Here is a 19,760-nt window from a genome sequence, read left to right as displayed (position 1 = left end):
TGCTTATTCAGTTTGATTTATTGTATGCCAGAAGTGAGCTCAGCCTCTGTAAGAAGTGCATATCCCATGTTCTGCTGCCTCAGCAAAGAGAGCAGGTAAATAGCACAGTTATTTAGAAGCAAACCTTTGGAAACTGAGCCTACCTACTCATGGTAGTCCCATCCATCAGGGTGCTTCTCACTCTCTGCTGGATGTGGGTAGCTGGGATGGAGACAACAGGATGCATGGCTGTACCTCTGCCTCTAGTTCTGGTTAGAAACATGAGGAAGAACACTTTTTGCCGCTGTGGTTACACACACATAGCAAATTAAAAGGGTAAGAAGGAGATAGCTGCAGGCAGTGGCTGTCGGAACAGGACAGCCTTGCCTTTTCAGGGTGACAAAATGCCTGCTGCTCCCTCTGCCTTGCTACAGAAATTCTTGCCTGGTGCAGAGCACGGCCCCAGCGTTCCGTGCCTTAAATGAGATTATCGTAATGCCTCTGGGAGTACGCCGTGTTCCAGGGCAGCCTTCTCCATGTGAGCAGAGAGCAGGCTGTGAGCCTGGTGTGCATGTACAGCAGCAGGGGACTGGCTGTATGTATGCAGGGATAAAACTTGAAGAAGGGAGCAAGAGCATAGTGTGCTGCAACTCTGGATTTGAATGCCTTTTTGGTTACTTGCAAATAAATTTTGGTCTGAATAATTTAAAGTTTTTATCAGAAAGTGTAAGAAAAGTGTATTACCTTGCTTTCATTTTAAGTTTTCATGTATTTTCCAGGGAACATATGTGTTTTCAGAGCCCTGTCTGGACAGCAGTCCAGTGAGCTGGTAGTGGAGTATATAAAGTGGAGTATATGAGGGATAGTTTTCTCCAGGAGATTTCTTGCTGCATTTTGACATTTTGAGAAAGGACAGTTCTAACGAAGTTGGTGTTTTTTTGTTTTGTTTTGTTTTTTGGGGTTTTTTTGTGGTTTTTTTTTTTGTTGTTGTTGTTGTTGTTGTTTTTTGTTTTGTTTGTTTTGTTTTGTTTGGTTTTTGGTTTTTTTTTTTTTTCTCTCCTCCATAGTTCCATGTACGATGTTTTCAGTCATTGAAACCTTTCAGGAACAAGATGACGTTTTCTCCCTTGTGATGCTGCTATATAGTAGAGACTGAGAAGCAAAGTGGGATTTGGAGGAAGCAAAAGGTTTGAGGAATTTCATCAGTGAAATGCAACCCAAAAGGAAGTCACTATGGCTGCTGTAAAACAACCCTTTAAGGAGTTAAAAGTGAGATATGGGAAATGAATGGAAGGGCTGGAGAGCCTGCACTGGGAGAAAGCAAAGTGCATAGCAGTGCTTCCAGATCTTACCTTCTTTCCCCATCTCCGCTTTGCCCCTGACCCATTACCCTGAATATCTGTTTCTGTACTGACCCTGTCTCGCTCCTTGTCTCCAGCCCTGATGGCCTTTTCTCCATTTTCAGTTTCCTTGGGCCTTTCTGCTCCAGCACTGCATCCCCAGTGGGCTCAGCAGCCGGTGTCTGGCACAGGCTGGCAGGGTGCCAGTTGTGACAGAGGGCTATTGAAAATTGCAGGAGCCTTTTTGTTCCCTACCATGGCATCTGGGATCTACAGGAGAACCATAAGGAAATCTTGCTTTTTCACCCTCCTTCATCTGTGTAGAGAGAGTAATCCTGAACTGTGTTTGACTCATTTTATTTAGAGACACTCTTTTAGATGTGCACGTATCCCTGTTTCTGTCTGAAGAGGTATGGCATTATTAGAGGTAGGATGCAAAGTACAGCTCCTTTGGGGTTTTTTTCTCTTCCCCAGGCTGAAGTCAGTGAGAAGTGATGGCCCATGAGTAGGCAGTGGCAGATGGAGGCAGGAGGGGGTGTGACAAGGTAGCAGCAGCAATCTGTAAGAGAGAAGTAGTTTTCAAAAGAGAATGCCCCTGGTAGGGTGAGACAGAAGAAAGAAAAGGCTGCATTAAAATTCAGCTGCAAAAGCATGGCTGTCTCTGACATATAGCATTATTCTAGACTAAATTTGTGTAAAATGCCCTGGGAAAATGATTTTTTTTTCTTTTTTTTCTTTTTTTTTTTTTTAAGTACCCAGTGCACTCTAAAATGTGCTTTACATTTTTAACGTGAGGCACACAGGTTTAGCTTTTTGCTGTCAACGAAAACCACTTTGCATCTTATTTGTATCCTTGATACAAATAAGCTCTTTTCAGGCTGACAGTGAGAAATAGTGATGCATCTCCACTCACAGTAAGTCTCCTTAAAAGATACCACTTACCTTTGAGTAAACTGGCTCATTCATACATAGAGCTCATATGAGGAGATCTATGAGGAGCTTCAGAACCTGATTTTGGCAGATGATGCAGTCTTAAACTGTACTTGAAGGTTAAAAAGAAATGTAAGTATTGTAGGGATGCATAAAAACCTTGGAGACATAATGCCAGTAGTAATGACAGTGCCAGCAGAGCTAAGATATTAACTGCTGTCATAATTTTTTACAGGATCACAGTGGGTAGGGGACCTGGGATTCATCAGCACAATGGGCTTTTAAGCGAAGATAAAAGTCTTATGTGTTCATTTTGCAAATATACATAAGTGTAAAACAAATATATCTCATGTTATAACCCTCATGTCACATTTTTCATCACTCAAATTTTATTATATCAGTCAGAAAAAGTATTTGGAAACATGTTTTGTGCTTTTATTTTGTGTAATTTTAACTTTTTTCATTCGTTCTCTTGATTTTTTTCTTTTTTTAAAGAAAATGTGCTGTTAAATATTTTACAATTGCCTTTGCAATTCTTGCATCTGATCATTTGCTCTATAGCTTGTACTTGCATTAGCCTGTGGGATTCATCTGAGTTTTCTGTAAAACTGTTATTTTTTGTTCTGGACAGTAATTCTTATTCATCCAGCATTTCTTCTATTTCTTGCCTTTTTTTTTTTTTTTTTTTTTTTTTTTGGGCACTGCTTTACTTCCAGCTGCTGTTTTCTGCAAAACCCCTCTGCTTCCTCTCTCTCTCTCTCTGATTTTTTGTTTTACTGTCAGTTTTCACAACTTTTTTCTGTGGGTTGCAATCTGTGCTTGGTTAAAATAGGCAACCCAAAATACTGGGCTAATCAAAGACATCTTTTAGTTTATTTCCTCAGATCAATGGCCTGTTGGCATGCTCAGACTGTTGCTGGTTTTTTCTCTGAAGGCAGAGGAGATGCAGTATACCCAGAACCTGCTGATGTTATGAACTATTAGTTCCAGACAGGCCAAATTAATCAATGTTTCAAGTGTGTATATATAAAGTTTGGTGTCTCAAGCTGGCAAATGAGTCTGAATGTGTTATTGAAAAATTATTTTTAATTGAGAAACTATGCCCAGCCATCACAGATATTGCTTGTCTGATACCCAGAAATCCATGCCTGCTCTGATTCTCTAATGATTCAGGATGTTATTGGCTCTATAGCCTGTGCTAGTTTCTGTCTAGTTAAAGAAAATAAAACTGAAAATAAAAACAAAACATGCAAATTTAATTATAAGATTTGACTTAGTTTTCTTTAATCACCACCACCAAAAACGTTATGGTTGCTGCACTGATTTTTGAAGTCCTCAACCACACCGCTGCCCTGTGCCTGCCCCAGGGTGGCTGTGACCCTACACGAGGCTGCTTGCTGGGCACTCAGCTCTGGGGTGTTGCAGTGATACCATAGAGGCTTTTCCAGCCGTCAGACTTTTACCTCAGCTGTACAGCCAGCAGAGCCCTGAAAGGTTTCAAGTGTGACTGTGTGAGGCAAAAGCCTCTTTAACCAGGTTGGCCAACCTAGGGAGGACAGCTTTAAAAAGGAACAAGACAGGAAGAAGATGGCAGCCCACAACTGAGTGAGGAAGCTGTTGTAACCTCGGGAAATTTGCAAAAAAATCAGGAGCAGAGAGAGAGGATGCTGTGCAGCTAATGGTTAGGCTGCCACTTAAAGGGCCTGGAGAAACAGGCTGTCAGGAACACCATGATGTTCAACAAAAGCAAACACAAAGTCCTGTATGTGAGGAAGAATGACCCCAGGCACTACAAGTGGCTGTGGCTGGAGCACAGCTTTGGAGAGTAGCATCTGAGGGTCCTGGATGAGCCAGCAGTGGACCCTTGCAGAAAAAAAGGCCAACAGTATCCTGGCCTGCATGAGGAGGAGAGTTGTCAGCAGCTGGGGTGGTGATCCTTCTCTTCTTCACTGACACGCATGGAATGCTGAGTCCAGATCTGAGTGACTTAGTGTGAAAGGAATGTGGGTGAACTAGAGTGAAACCAGTGAAGGGCCACAAAGGTGATTAAGGGACTGGAGCATCTATTGTACAAAGAGTCTGGAAGATCTGGGAGTCTTCAGCCTGGAGAAAGGATCTTGTGTGTGGCTCTCTATCTAAAAATACCTGATATGGACTGAGCAAAAAAGAAGGAGCCAGACTTTTCTTAGTGGTGCCCAGTGACAGGAGAAAAGGCAATGGACACCAGCCTGAACACAGGAGATTCCACCTCAAAATCTAAAGAACTTTTTTATCTGTGAGGAAGGTAAAACAGTGACCACAGAGACTGTGGAGGTCTCCTTAGAGATATAAAACCCCAGCTGAATACAGGCTAAGACCAAACTGCTGTAGCTGACCCTGCTTGCCGGAGTGTTGGACAGCTTGATCTCCAGAGGTCTCTTTCAACCTCATCTACTCTGTGATTTCAGATGAAAATCCACTAGCAGTGCAGCATAGGCTCTGAATTGCAATCACCCGTTCTGAGTGCACCATCTTGAGTGAGACTGTGTAATTGTGGTTTTACAAAGCAAATCTTTTGTTTACAGACTCCCTATCTGTCCCTATCACTTTTTGTCAGGTCACAGCCCAGATGCCCTGGAAGAACAGCAACTTTCCTGTGTTGTGGCAGGTGACTGTGTATGCCATCATTAATTTCTAAACATTAAGTATTAATAGAACGTTTAGTTTCCTTAGGAGCCTCTGATGAAGGATTTTTGCCAAAAGCTTTCTAAAAGCTGCAGATGCTGTGATAGAAGCTGAATGAGTCTTAGCACTTAGTCACAGTTCATCCCACAGTGATGTTCTTCCACCTGCTTTACCTGCCAGAAGTAGTTTTGGGGCATAAAAGCTGAAAGGTCTTTTGCCTTTGAATCTCAACAGAACCTCTTCGTTTGTTGATGGGTAATAATGAGATCATTTTAGATGTTCATTGACAGGAAAAGGATTTGTTTGTCTAATAACTAACATAGAGTAATAGTTACAGTTCTTAAGTATTTGCCTTATTTTTGTGAAGTTGTCCCTCTGGGCCTCTTTCATCCAAGGAATTATTACCCTTAGCTTCAATTACATGGTCCCTTGGTAACATCAGATTTAAAAAGGTTTTGTACCTGTAAAGGGCTGTAGGTCCCAAACAGAACTGCAGCTGGTTTTCTTCAGGTCTTTATGAATCCTACAGCTATTGATAGCAAACACTACCAGCTTTGGGGATAATACAAAATAGCTAGTAAATCCACTGGTGTTAATAGAGCTAATGGTGTCTGTGGTATTTTGTATTTCTTGAGATGAAGACTGTAGAGACTTGTTCATTACACCTATGTATGTACCCCAAATGAAGCCCCACACAAGGAATTTGGAGGTTTCACCCAAACATTACTGCTGCTAGCAGACACTGCATTCTGCAGCCCTTTGAAACATATTTTAAAAACATAGATCTTTGGCTCTCAGGCAGGCATGGCTCTGTCAGAGGATGGAAAAGAAGAGAGGAGCATCTCCACAGTCTGCAACATTCTCCATGTGAAGTGAGACAGCATGCTTTGCTGCTGGAAGGGCTGGGCTAAGTATGCTGTGGGCCCTAGGCAACATACTGCCTCTGTTTCCTTAACGTAATGAATGAAGAGAAATTTTACTGAAATCACTTTTAAATTCGGACTTTTATTCTGCACTCAAAACAAAACTTCAGTGTGTACAAAACTTCATGCGTACAAACTACAGATTGCATTCATACCTGACATTGAGAAAGAGTGCTTCCTAGACTTTTGGGTAACAAAACTGTAAATCACAGCTGGAACCTTTTTTTGAATGATATTAGTCTTGACACTCAACAGAGACAAATAACATGGTCTTATTTGTAACATATGTCAGTGCAGCTGATTTTTAGTCAGCCTTAACTGGTAAAGGAGACCACTTACTGTGTAGTTTACTATCATCATAATCCAGAAAAATCCACAAAGAATGTTATTTGTGAAAAAATTAATTTCATCTAATCAATCTTTATTTCTGAGCAGAAGCTGAACAGGGATGATAGTTATTCTCTTGCTGGGATATAAAACTTGCATTGAATACTTTTTACATTGTTCCCCTTGGTCACTATGGTTAAGTGTATTACTCTTCTGATATTATTTTATTTTTCAATATTTATATATGCTAATTCAATAGGAAAACAATTCATAAAATTATGTCTTTATATGCTTTTTTTTGGTGATCCTCAAGTCAATAAAGAGTATATTTTGGTTTTCATGAGCCATGGTCTTGGTTATTCCTTCAAAAGTACTTAGGTGACTACTTCATTGTTGCATGTTTCTTGTTATCACTGTAAATAGTTTCCAGAGCTTTTAACTTTGCATTTACATTTGTACATCATCTTACAGTAGATCTCTGTTTTCCAAGGTTTGAAAATAATATACATCTTTACAAGATACCTTTTATGCAGTATATAATATATGTGTATATACAGGTCCTCAGCTGCTTCTTATGCAGTCTTCCTTGGTCACTGGAATGAATGAGAATTTAATCCAAAGCATTGTCAAAAATACTTTCCAGACTCTCCCTGCTTCAACAGAGACTTAAACGCATCATGTTCAGAATATCTAAAACTGAATTATTGATTTATAATCTTTGCACAGCCTCTTGATTGTATTAGCAAGACCTGACAGTAGAGTGTTAGGTAAATATTATTCAGCTCTTCGATACAGAACTAGTAGCATTCAGCATATTTTGACAGTAAGTTGCCCAAGAAAAAGGACAACTTTACATAAAGCCAAAGCAATTAAACAATTTACTGTTGTCTGCAGCAACCTTGGCACTAATTAAGCTTAAAATATACCCACATGGACAATAAAAAACATAATTTGACATGTGTGTATTTATGTAAATGTTTATATAAAAATAATATTTTCTATATATTGCCTTAAGCCTCTTCACCACCAAATTAATCAGGACTTACTACAGAGCATTACAGAATGGGTAAGGGTGAAAGGGACCACAGTGGTTCATCTGGTCCAACTTTCCTGCCAAGCAGGGTTGTCCAGGAGCATATTGTCTTTCTCCTTAAAATATTTCATCATATATTTGCAAGACACCTCTATGGGAGTAAACTACAGAAATAGTTTCATCTGGCTTTTTTGTATGCATCTTAGCATAAAAATTTAATTGCCTGTATGACATACATTTGCAGCAGATTTCCCACTAGATGATTAACATTTTGTGGTTCTTTTTGGTTTATGTTTCCTATTTTAATAGTTAAAAAAAAAAATTTTTGCAGAGAAGCCTTTCTGTCCATAGGGTGACAACCCAAGTGTGAGAATTCTTCACATTTCTTGAGGCATGCTTGTTAGGGAGAGAGCTGGTTAACCAGTTCAAAAGTTTACCCAGTCCCTGTTTCCTACATATTTTTGTTGGTTTTGTTGTGCTGTAATGGGACTGTCTCCCTGGGATTCACAACTCAAGTGAAAATGATTATTTGAGTTGTACTTCCTTTTAACCCCTCTTGCCAATGCTGTCCCTCACTGTTGAACTTGTATAATTCTGAGTCAGTGTTACCAGACTGCTTTTGTCAGTACCAGCACATTAACATGCACAACTCAGGGACTGGTTTTGTACCCTGAAATATAAACTGTCACTAAAAGAGCTTGTACAGTTTGGCAAGCCTGTCCCTGGAAATAACTGGCATGCAAAGCAGCAAATTGACTTCAAGGTGGTGAATCTTCAGCATTTATAAAGTCATCATGAGAAATTCATGATTGAAGGCTCTTTGCATTAAATGTCTTGGGTTTGCTTTCTCACCAACTTAATAAACATAGGAAGGCTTGCTTAAATCCTGGTCCTCAGTCTGCCACTTCTAGAGAGCTTTTAGTTATCCAATAAGAAAGTAATTTGTTGTTAATTGTATGCAAAAAGGTAGATTTGATAGAAAGTGTGAAGACTCTCGTGGTTTGAATACTCCTGCAGTGTTTACGGCAGTGCTCTTTGCTTAAATTCTATAAATATATATATATTCTATACATATATGCTCTTTGCTTAAATTCTATATAGAATTTATATGCATAAATTCTATATGGTAGATCTAACCTAATTAATGACTTCATAAGTTCTCCTGTTGGATAAGGATTCATTTCTGCTCTCATATTACTTGTTGATGAGTCTAATTTAATGTGGAAAACAAACCTAAGCATAGCTGATTTGCTAATTTTTCTTATCTTTATTTGCTATTCCTGTTTCATCACTATCCTATCACATGTAAAGCTCTGACAACACCACCCAGACCCTCAAGGCATTTAAAATGTAAAAATATGAATGCTATTAACAGCACACAGCATACCAAAGGTGGATTCTGAGGAGGAATAAATCAACCTCGGAGTGACCACAACTTACCCCCAAATGGTAAAGCTTAATCACTGGGTAGGTAATGATTTCTCTAAAACATCCCTTTGATAGGCATGACATATTCCTTTGGGCTTTCATTTTCACAGTGTATGCTTTGAAGAGGTTACACATCATCAATAAGTCGTTTTGGCACTGGCTGCTCAGTGGTTGGGATTTGTCTTAAATTTAAACCCCAAGGCTTGATTCTGCTTGGGGTGGCTAATGGATGAGGGGGATAATCCTTCCCCATACCAGCTCCCTGGAACTGTCTGCCTTTGGTCTTTTATCACTGGTAAAAGTGAGATGTGTATGGGAGGAACTTCCTTCCTTGATGACTTTTCCCAAGAAATGGCATTTCTAACAAAAAGGGGTTGTGAATAAAGATTAGTCCATAAAGTGTAAAATGTAATGTAGTTGCCTGATGATGGCGAAGGTGTTCTTGCACAAGATTAAAATGTAAAGAAAGACTATACCATTCAATAAGATATAAAGTCTGTATCCATCATATGAGATCTTATGGATTAAATATACCAGGGTTTTCGGGGATCTCAGAGCTAGTTTTGAGCATATGATATTTAGCATCCATCTCTTGAAAATTAGTTGGGTTTGGTTACAAAGTAAAATGAGAAGTCATAGCAATATTCTGTAGAATATAAAGCATTTTTTTTTAATTCCAGGAAGCAAACACAGTACCACTGTCATTGAAAGTATCTAAGTTCACATAATGCATTAAGAACATGGTCTTGTCATGTTCATGCAAGTAGCTCTCTGAGAAAAGTTCTTTATTTGATTTGCTTGAATTTTTCATTCCTTTGTAGGAATATGCCCTTCATCTTTTATCATAGGAATCTGATCCCCAGTTCTCCATACTGTGTGATTGGTTTTGCCATCTTTTGCTCAGGTAAGCAATGTTTAATTATTTTAATTTGTCTTTTATGGAACTGTGTGTGGATGGAGGAGAGCAGAATTTGTTTGTTGATGAGCCAGGCAGTTTCAGAGTAGGAAAGTGGGAGATTAGGCTAGTAAGGAAAATAGATTCTTTAAACTTTTTCACCTTGTGAAAAGTAAAAATATAACCAAAATAATTGTTTGTTTTAGATATTAATGACCACTGTAGAAAAATACAACTGCCACAGAAGAAAAAGTTATTATTTAGTGAAGCTGGTGTTCAATGTCTTATACCCATCATCATCACCCTGAACAGCAATCCTGACCTGCAGGTATTAAGCCTGAAGTTTGCAGAATTGCATCACTCCTTCCGTCCTTCCTGAACCTCTACTGAAAGGAAGGAAGTTACAACAGGACACGTTATCTCCTCAGTGGTGGAGAGAGATGCTACTGAATTTGGGAATCTGAATCTGAAATACTGAATCTGCCACTTAAGAACACAAAATTCAAGACTCCTGTCTGATTACTCATTAAGATTAAAAAAAAAAAATAAAGTTCATGGCCTAGTTGATGGTCTGAAGACATCTAGCTTGCAGAGATTCTGATAGGTGTGATTTAAATTGTACCCCAGCAGTGTAAAATAAGAAAGGAAAGAGATGACATCACAGGAAGCACATTACAGAAATAGTAACTCGTTACTACATGAGAAGGCAGTGAATAAGGTTTATATAATCAGTTTTGGACAACTTCATCTTCAAAATGCAGTGCTAAGTATTAAAATCTAGAACTGGCTTTCCTTAATGACAATTTTAACCAGGCTGTTTGACTTCATTCAAAACTAATTCTCCTTTAAAACTGTTTTTATTAGTTAAAGCCTGACTTGAACACTACCTTTTTCACTGATCAAACAGGTGGCTCATGTATGACTTTGTGCTGGTTCTTTGTGTGTTCTGACAGTGCTAATCACACCCCAAACTTTCCTTTGCTTGGAGAACTTACATTGGGATAAATGTGAATCTGTCCATAAGGTTAGTTTGGTAGCACTGTGGCCATACAGGGTGTGTGTACAGTGTATTGTACAAACATCCATATTTTTAGAGATAATGTCTATTTTATGCTGCCTCCCACTGCCCAGACCTCCCTGTTGCTCTGTCCTGAGGCAATGGGGGATGTGTATCCTCTGAGAGTTGGCAACCACAGGTTGTGTTTTCATCCTGAGGAAGATTAACCCTCAGCTGGGATATCCATGCTTCATCTGTTGGACAGTCTCTAATAGCACCTTAATTTTTTTTGCTGTAAGAACCTGGTTAAGTCTCTGCTCATGAGTTTATGAGCAGCCTCTGTCCTATGGAATATGTGAATATTTAAATTCTGATCACTCCCCTTTGCATCCTGCAAAGGAAATGAAATTAAATAATTGGTATCAGATTGAACACCTGCACATGTAAAAGACAATAATTAAAATAACTGTATTAACCTTGTGTAATCAGGTTTTCTTTGCCATTAGTTTGGAAAATCACCTACAGCAGTACTGTGGTGGTCTTCAAGTGTGCTTTTCTTGTGCACACACACAGAGAGTCCAACCAGAATAACTCTATTCATTAAATTGATTGAAAAAAGCAGAGATGATTTGGGATCACCTGAGAGGTTTCTAAAACTTCATAGCAGAAGACATTGAACTGCCTGGTCTAGTTTAAGTTAGCCCTTCTATCAGCTAGACTTTCAGGTTTCCAAAAGTCCCTTTCAATAGTTTCATGGTTCTGTGAAACAGCATGGTGCAATACCTTCATATCAGGTACAGTTACAGTGCTTCTAAAATTACAATTTATTATGAAAATGTAGAAAAAAGGGGTCTAAAACTTTCTCACAAGGAGAGGTGGAGGGGCAGGCAGCAATATCTGCTTTCTGGTGGCCATCAATAGGACCTGAGGGAACAGCATGAAGCGTCATCAGGGGAGGTTTAGGTTGGATATTAGCAAAAGGTTCTTTATCAAGAGGGTGGCTAGGCACTGGAACAGGCTCCACAGGGAAGTGGTCACAAGCCTGACAGAGCTCAAGAAGTGTTTGAACAATGCTCTCAGGCACATGGTGTGACTTTTAGTGCTGTTCTGTGCAGGGCCAGGAGTTGGACTTCAATGATCTTCGTTGGTCCTTTCCAAATCATCTTATTCTATGATTCTTTGAAAAAGCAAACCAGCCAGTTCATCCTCCTGTGCCATTGGTCTTCTGAGTAATATCCTGCAGGGGAGAAAGCACCACCCTTTTTTGAGCGCATGACGCATTTTTGTGCCCAGCGTGTAAAGTTTGCACTTCGGCTTTTGCAAGGAATGAACTGTCCAGGTGACCAAAGCGCAAGGTACAAATCATGTCTGCTGGTTGTCCGGCATGTCCCATATGCCCTTACACGCCCCAAAACCATGACTTCTCCTTCCCCAAAACACTGGCCTTGCTCTCATTGGCATGTTAAGATCTGATTGAGCAGTGTTATCAAATGGTGGTGGCAAGGAGAACCCCACTCAGGAATCTTGTGGCTTTGTAGCAGTTAGGAGGAATAAGTTTTTGTTGTGAGCTGCTGTGATAGTTACTGCTGTCAGGTCCTGGAATGAGCATCTGCACAGGCAGGTAAGCCGGGGCTGCCTGTCTGCCCCTCCATCTCTCCTCCCCAGTCACCATTTAGAGGAAGGCGTTGCTCTTGGTGAACTCACTGCAGATTCATTCTGAGGTTTGTTATGGTATTGTGTTTGTTTGGGTTTTGGTTTGGGTTTGCCTGTTTGTTTGTTTGGGGGGGGGGGGGGGAGGTTGTTTGTCTCTTTGGAATTTTGTGTCTGTTAAAAACCAGACAGTATCACACATTTCTGTGGGAACTTTTCACCAATTTGGGGGGGGCGGGGGGGGAACCCAAGAAACAAAACGGAACAAGCTAAGCCAGACCACGGTGTTGAAACTTGTTATTTGGTGCCACCTGGTGTTGGCCCGGCCCGAGGCGGGCCCGGTGCCGGAGCGGAGCGCGGAGCGCGCCCCGGGGCTGGCGGCGCGGGCGCGCACCTTGGCCCGGAGCGCCAGGCTGGAGCTCCGGCTGCGCCGCGCCGGCAGCCGGGCAAACGCGCTCAGCAAGGAACCTCACTCAGCCCGGGCGTCTTTGGGCTTTCCTGCGGGAGACGCCGTCAGCCCGCGCTGGAATTCGCCGGGACGGACGGCAGAGGGCATGAGTGAATGCTTTAAGCATCGGGGCTTGCTTCTGACGGGAACTTGAATTTCTCTGGTAGTGGTAAATGCACCCTTTCCCTTCAACCGTTCATCCCCTCTCTTTTTCGCATGATGATGGTTATATTTGTAATTGATTTCTGCATGCTTTATTTTAATTCCTGCATAGTTCTTTTATATACCTCCTGTATAGATACAAAGCAAAATATTGCGGACAAACCCAGGTCTATTCTGCCTGAGGGCATGGGAATGTACCCGCTGAGAAAAGACTAAAAACTTAGGTATATGGTTTAGGAAGTCTAAGCTTCACAAAGAATAGCAAAAAGCTCAAAGCCGTTTTTCCCTCCTTACTGTTTGATTATTGCAAAAAGAGTCAACTGAGACGTCTTTTTGATGGGAGTATTGCTGGGTTTACCAGACCCGGTGGAGTGCCTTTTTAAATCTGTGAGACTGATCAAAAGAAAACACTCAGCTACTCTAATCCTTTATAGGCATGTTTCACTCTTGTACTATTTAATTTCTGATAGGCAAGTTCAGGACTGAACTAATTTATTCCTGGCATGAAGCCTGGGATGTAACATGCCAAAGAGCAGTATATAATAAGTACAATTGGATGGAGGAACGTAGGTCAGCACATGTTTCACACCACTCCTTTTACTACTGGAGTCATGGGGTAAAATCTACTCTTTTTGCCAACTTTGGTGAAGGTGTAAATGCACATGCACAATGTAATGGCTTTAAGTCTTGGATTCCTACTTGTATGCACCAGATGGATCTTGTATAAATGTTCCACTTTACAGCATGTCAGCATTTGCTAGTAGTTAGCTGGAGGTTATAGCTGCCAGACTTCTTTGTGGCAGTTTCCAGGCTTAAAAAAAAAAAAAAAAGGCAAAAAGAGAAAACACAAACAGAGAAAACAACCACCCACACAAGAGGGAATGTCTGAATAACAGATTAATAGATAAAACTAGTTTTAAAAATTGCATGTACCTGTGTTTGTTCATGAATAGTATTTGTTTTGGTTTGTCCTGATTTGAACTATATTGGGTACATGGCTATCAGGATTTTTGAGAGAAGCTATCATGATTTATCAGTAGTGGTTGAAAAAGTCTTATAAATGTTTGTAATCCTTACACAGGATTATGCCTATCTTATATAAATATGTACAAGTGTATATATTTTTCTTAAGAACAATTCTGGAACCTAGATAGGTTCCAAATTAATTTAGCAATAAATAAATTTGATTATATGGGTCAGAAGTATTTTTCAGCTTATGCACTACTATATATAAAATGCATTTGTGCTATCTGAATTTTTTAAATGCTTTTGTCTTTGCTAACTAGAAGTCTAACTCCTTCAGACTACATCTTTAAGACATAGTAATATGTATTTTAGGAGGCCATGAATTCTTGCCTCCAGTCCAAATTTGCTATTCTGTATACCTCAGGCATATATTAATGGTCTTGGAAAATATGTTTAAAGTGCCTACTTTTCATATTTCTCCATTTCTCTTTCCTTTTCACTTTCCTTTAGAATTAAATATGTAATTGCTGCCGGTGAGAAAAAATAAAAGACAAAAGAAGTTTCCAAAAACACAGAGAAAAATTCACCAGTTTTATGATGTGTGTATATAAAACCTAAACATACTGACTGGGCAATTGTTAGAAACAGGGCAAAGCCAGGCCTTTCTTAGCTGGCATCTTTCTCTTGTTTTCCTGCTACTGCCTAATTCCCACTTCCTCCCACAACTTTCTTGTACTCCAACCAACAAGCACTTTTCTGTCCAAATGCAAACATGTCAACACTTCAGTTTCAACATGACTGTTACAGGTGTGTAGTAAGAGGTACACGGTGCTGCTCCAGTGACTTCCAGGAGGGTTTCATCACACTGACATAGGACAGTGGCGTGCTGTTAGTCCTGCCAAGTGCGAGGGACATCTTCAGCCCTCGCTCTTTCCCCTGAGTGCGTCAGAAATTCAAAGCCTTGGTATAATCTGGCTGCAACCCTGAAGAGCCAGTGCTTCCAGGCATGGAGAGGAGCATCCAGCCGTGTTTGATGCTCCCCTGAAAGTCACTGTCTGCAAAATTCCCCTTGCCTTGCACCAAAGGCATTGGAAGTCATGCTCCTGGGCTCTCAAAGTACAGCACATGGGCCCTGTTTACGTGCTCATTTTTACTTAAGCAGGTACTTGCTTTGGGAGATTAGTCTGGCAAGATCTATGTCTGTCCTCTGCTAAACCTGGACAGTACTACTGGCTCTCAGGTGATGCCAATTTGTAACATTGTGATTTCCTTCCTCTACAAGGTCATGTTCAAAGTCTTTTGTTGTGAGGGAAATTTTTTTTCCCTAAGTTCCTTCCATCCGTGAAGAAGAAAACACTCGTGTTTTCTGTGATCATAGCCAAACGTCACAACTGCATCTGCTGCCTTTTTCTGCACGGTCTTGCCACTGCTCCTTCATTTAACTTCATGGAATGGTCTCATGCAGCATTTATAGAGGATAATGCCACATTTTTTAAAATGTAGTTTAAAATGTCTGGAAATTTAATAGTTACACTTCCCACCATGGAAAGCACATTTGCAGAAAAATTAATTGTTGCCAATAGCTCTAATTGCCAGCCTTGATCATTAAACTTTGCCTTGGGTCAGCTTTTCACTCTGCCTGATTATTAAGTACAGATTAAGAGCCTGTTGCTAGCATTAACTTTGGAATTATGAGGCATCACTGTTCCCAAATACTGTGCACTTTATCTGAGCGAGCTTAGCAGCAGAGCACTTTTCTTAAAACTTGCATTAGGGACCAACTTTCTGAGGGACTGAGGGCTGTAATCAGATTATTTCTTCCCGCTGGATGCAGAGGATACAGGCTTCTGCTTGTCTCACGCTGCAGCCGGGCCCCCTCCCTGGTGCCTTCAACAGCTGAGGAATTGTCGAATGACCACGGTCTGGGGGCCGTGTCCTTTTGTGCTGGGAGGGCTTGCATTCCCTCCTGCTCTCCCTACTGGATTGCTCGGTGGAGCACTTTAAGCTTTGCTAGTGTTTGCTTCTGAGCTCACCACGCATTTTAATTCTGTGCTGCTGGCCGTGATTGATGGATGTGGGAGAAGAGAGCTTTAAAACGCCTTTGGATATGGTTTCCTAAAAGCTTATTTACTGTATGAATTGTTAAAAAAAAAGAAAAAAAAAAAAAAGAAGAAACGTGTCTATCATGCTGGGCCATGCAGAGTTTCCAGGCACGTCTTACCGATTTAAAAAAAAAAATCTTTCCTGCCTGTTGAATTTATGGCTGAGATAGCCAGATTACTAGAAACACTTATGTGTTTAATCTTTTCATGTTTTGAGCAGGAGAAGGTAAGGCAAGGAAAATGCCATAGAATTGCTTTTTATTTTGTGGAGGCTGTAAATTCTGTTATGGAAAATGTAATAAAGAAGCAGCTTAAACAAAAAGAGTGGCTGTGTGAAATCACAAAATTTCCATTGGGTGAAAACAAATCCTAACTTTATGTACGTTTCCCTGGAGAGATGTAATGTGAATGCTTACAGCTGTTTTTAGTTTCTTATTCCCTGATTAGGTTTAAATTAAAGGAAGGATGTCATATTGAATTATGAAAAATTACTTATTTTGCGTACTTTCTATCACAGTCTCGCTGTGGCATTCACAAGGACCTACTTGAACATGTGCACAAATAATACTAAAAGTGAACTGGCTGCACAGTAGTGGTTCTGACAGAGAAATGTGTCCACCTTCCACCAGGAAGGGAAAACTACCCCGCCATGCTGAGCCTTCCCCTGCAAGACAGGTTGGTTGCTAGCTGAGAAAGAAGGGCTGTGTCTTACTAAAACCTCCCCTGCAGCACTCTCTGCTCCAGGGGGTCCTGCTGAGGGACCAGAGCCCAGAAGAACTTTGCCAGCCCAGATCAGAGAGGACAAGTTCCCCAAGACAGTCAGTGTGTCTGAGGCTGAACAATACCTGGAGCAAGCTGAGCAGGAGGGGAGGAGGAACTGCCTCAACCATCCATGCCATTCCTAAATGCAGGCTCTTTACTTTATGTCTGCTTTCAGCAAGCATTCAGGAGATCCAGCAGCCCAGAGGTTTGAAATTCACTCTCTGGGGAGATTTATATCTCTCTTCCACAGAGAAGTGCTTTTTTGCTGGAGAAGATGGTATTTTATGACTTACCTAAGTAGTTGCAGCTATTGGTGCAGCTCAGGCTGGGTGCAGATTTGGTTCTGGTAAAAATGAAAAGATTAAAAGAACTTGGTTCAAACAACTGGCACACTCAAAGTCTTTGTATGACTGTCTACAAAGACAAAAAACTAATTTTAAATTGGTTTTAAAGCATTTCGTGGGATATTAATTATAATTTTTCTAGCAAATTACCAGCTCTGCAGGAGTTGTAAGGCATAAAGGATTCATTAATAAAAACTACTCTGGTAAATAAATAAATAAATAAATAAATAAATGTAAGCACATATATTCTTAAAATAGAGTATGAAAAAAGAAAATTATATGAATTGGACAGCAAAGTGCTGATTTGAGTGATGGTGTTTACAGAGCTATGCTGTGCACTGTAGCACACCATTTGGGGTGAGAATCGAAGGGGAAGAAGTCTTGCAGGAGCTCTGTGCCTGGTGGGTGTCTGTAGTTTGCACAAGGAATTAACAACTTGCTAGCACAGCCTCTGCAGTGCAAGATGCATTAATGTAATCTAGACATGCAAAAACAATGCTGTCTTGCTGCAGCTGGAAATCATGCTCCTCTTAGATGTGCACAGAACTGAACATCTCATCTGTGTCTTTGTGCTGCTGTGATCATCTCTCCTCTTTTTCCTTCTCCAGAAGAGGTTGCTTATACCATGCTATGTTTTTCCTTGGAGGACAAAGAGCCTGCTGCTGACCTGCAGGGTAATTGCAATGAAAAAGGAAGGATAATATTCTGAGAAGTGGGATTCTCAAAGCTGGCAAGTAAGGGAAAAGGAGGATGGAGACCAGGGTGTCAGAAGCAGTTTGCTATGAGCCTCTGGGTATCCTGAGGAGCAGCACATCTCAGGTGTGTTTGCCTTGGCTTTCACTGGGCTTTCCCAAATGTTCTGTCCCCCCAGTCCCAACTAACACTAACCCTCTCTCCTTTAAAGACAGGATATTTGGGCTAGGTCTGCTGCTGGGGAAGGGGAGACCACTCCTGGGGATGCAAACAGTGGCATAGTCTGGTGGTGGGGGTGCTGCAGCCTGTTCCAGAGCATCCTGGTGGCTCAGTTCTCCCTGCATGCCTCAGAGCCTGGGGAGGAAGAGGAGACCATGGAGCAGGATGTGAGATGAGAAAGCTGCTGGTTGCCATTGAGCTTTTTGAGACACTGCTTTAAGAAAAAATAATAATCATGGCACTGTTATACAGCAAGAGTATATGGCCATATCCTTATAATTAATTTTGTGACTTAATGGGTAATTCTCCTGCCCTACCATGCTGTCAGGACACAAGGAAGTTAGAACTTTTCTATGTGCTTAGAAACATCTAATCTGATGACCCCTTCAGTGACCATCAGCACAGCCCCTGGTTTTCATCACCCCTAGTAAAGAACAGTCTGAAGATGATGACAATTTGCCAGACACAGTGTGTAACATTATTTCTAATTCTCTTCAGTCAAGTCCATCTTTAGGTTTGATTCATACCACAAAACACTGGAATCTACACAGCCTCTGCAGGGGTCAGCACCTGCTTCATGGTCCTTATCCCTTAGGAATTGAATGTGTCTTAGTGTATAAGCTGTCATGCCCTATCAACATCTTATGCATCAGCTTTTTCCTGTCTGCTGGTCTAAAAACATTTGGATATCTGTAGTCTCCAGCAACACCTTTGTATACTACTACTACTACTACTACTACTACTAATAATAATAATAATAATAATAATAATAATAATAATGATATAGGATTCAAACAGGCAGTTGCTTATATTCTTGGAGAAAGGATGACCAGCAAATCACATTCTCACCCAGAAATTTCCAGATTCATCGTGCTTTATCAGCGTACTTATCCCATCTGACATCGACTCAGAATATTTCTCTGAGTTTTCCCCTCTGTAACATGGAGGCAAAAGAGACATCTGCTTCTCAAAAGTACATTGTAAAATTAAATGCCTTTCTGTTTTGAAGCACTTTAATGCAATATGAACAGGACCCATAAAAGTACCTCGAGCTGAGTGAAAGAATCTTTTATTATACACATTTTAGAAAAAAAGCCCCTGCAGAATAGACAATGGATACTTTATCAATTTTTCTACCTTCCTTTTTAAATCAGTTATGAGAGATATAAATTTGTAATTTCACTACATCAATGCTTTTTTTTTCTTTAATTCTCTTTGCATATCTATAACTTATTGGAACTTCCATGTCTCCTTTCAGTCAGATTACTTTTTCCTATCAATCTGTGATATTTTGCTAAGTGAATAGAATATTGTTAAAAAATACCACTCTTTAGTCAGTCAAGTCACTGATTTATTTCAGCTTAGTAAAACTGACACCATTTCAAGTTCCCAACATACATGTTGCAACCTATATCATGTTTTGTCTGCACACAGCAAATGGAAATGGATTAAAGTCACTTGTACCACAGCGACTCTTACATTTTTAGATCCGTGAGTAGAACTCTGCCCTTTCTTATGCTCAGGAAAAGAGGCAATGAAAAAGAATGAGTAAAACACAGAGGTAGTTGCTCTACACACACTCATGTGCAAAAAAAAAAAAAAAAAAAAGAAAAAAAAAGTTAAAAAAAATCCCCGTTTTTGAAACCTGTGCTTGCTCCTGCACCTTCTTGACTGAGATAGAGACCATGAAGGATGTTGCTCCTGTAGGCTGTAGGTCCCTGCAGTCCCTAGTCCCAAAAAGGGAAAACAGTAACAAATTTCCCAGTACCAACTACTCAATTACACCCTTGCTGTCAGGCGAGGTGTTCCATGAAGTGGGTTGGTGTGTTTTGGACATGTCACTGAGTGATGCATTTAATCAAGAACACCTTGCAGTTGTGAGCCTTTTTTTCTTTTTT

This window comes from Vidua chalybeata, chromosome 4 (assembly GCF_026979565.1).
Source record: "Vidua chalybeata isolate OUT-0048 chromosome 4, bVidCha1 merged haplotype, whole genome shotgun sequence".
NCBI lineage: Eukaryota > Metazoa > Chordata > Aves > Passeriformes > Viduidae > Vidua > Vidua chalybeata.
This window is presented reverse-complemented; position numbering follows the sequence as displayed.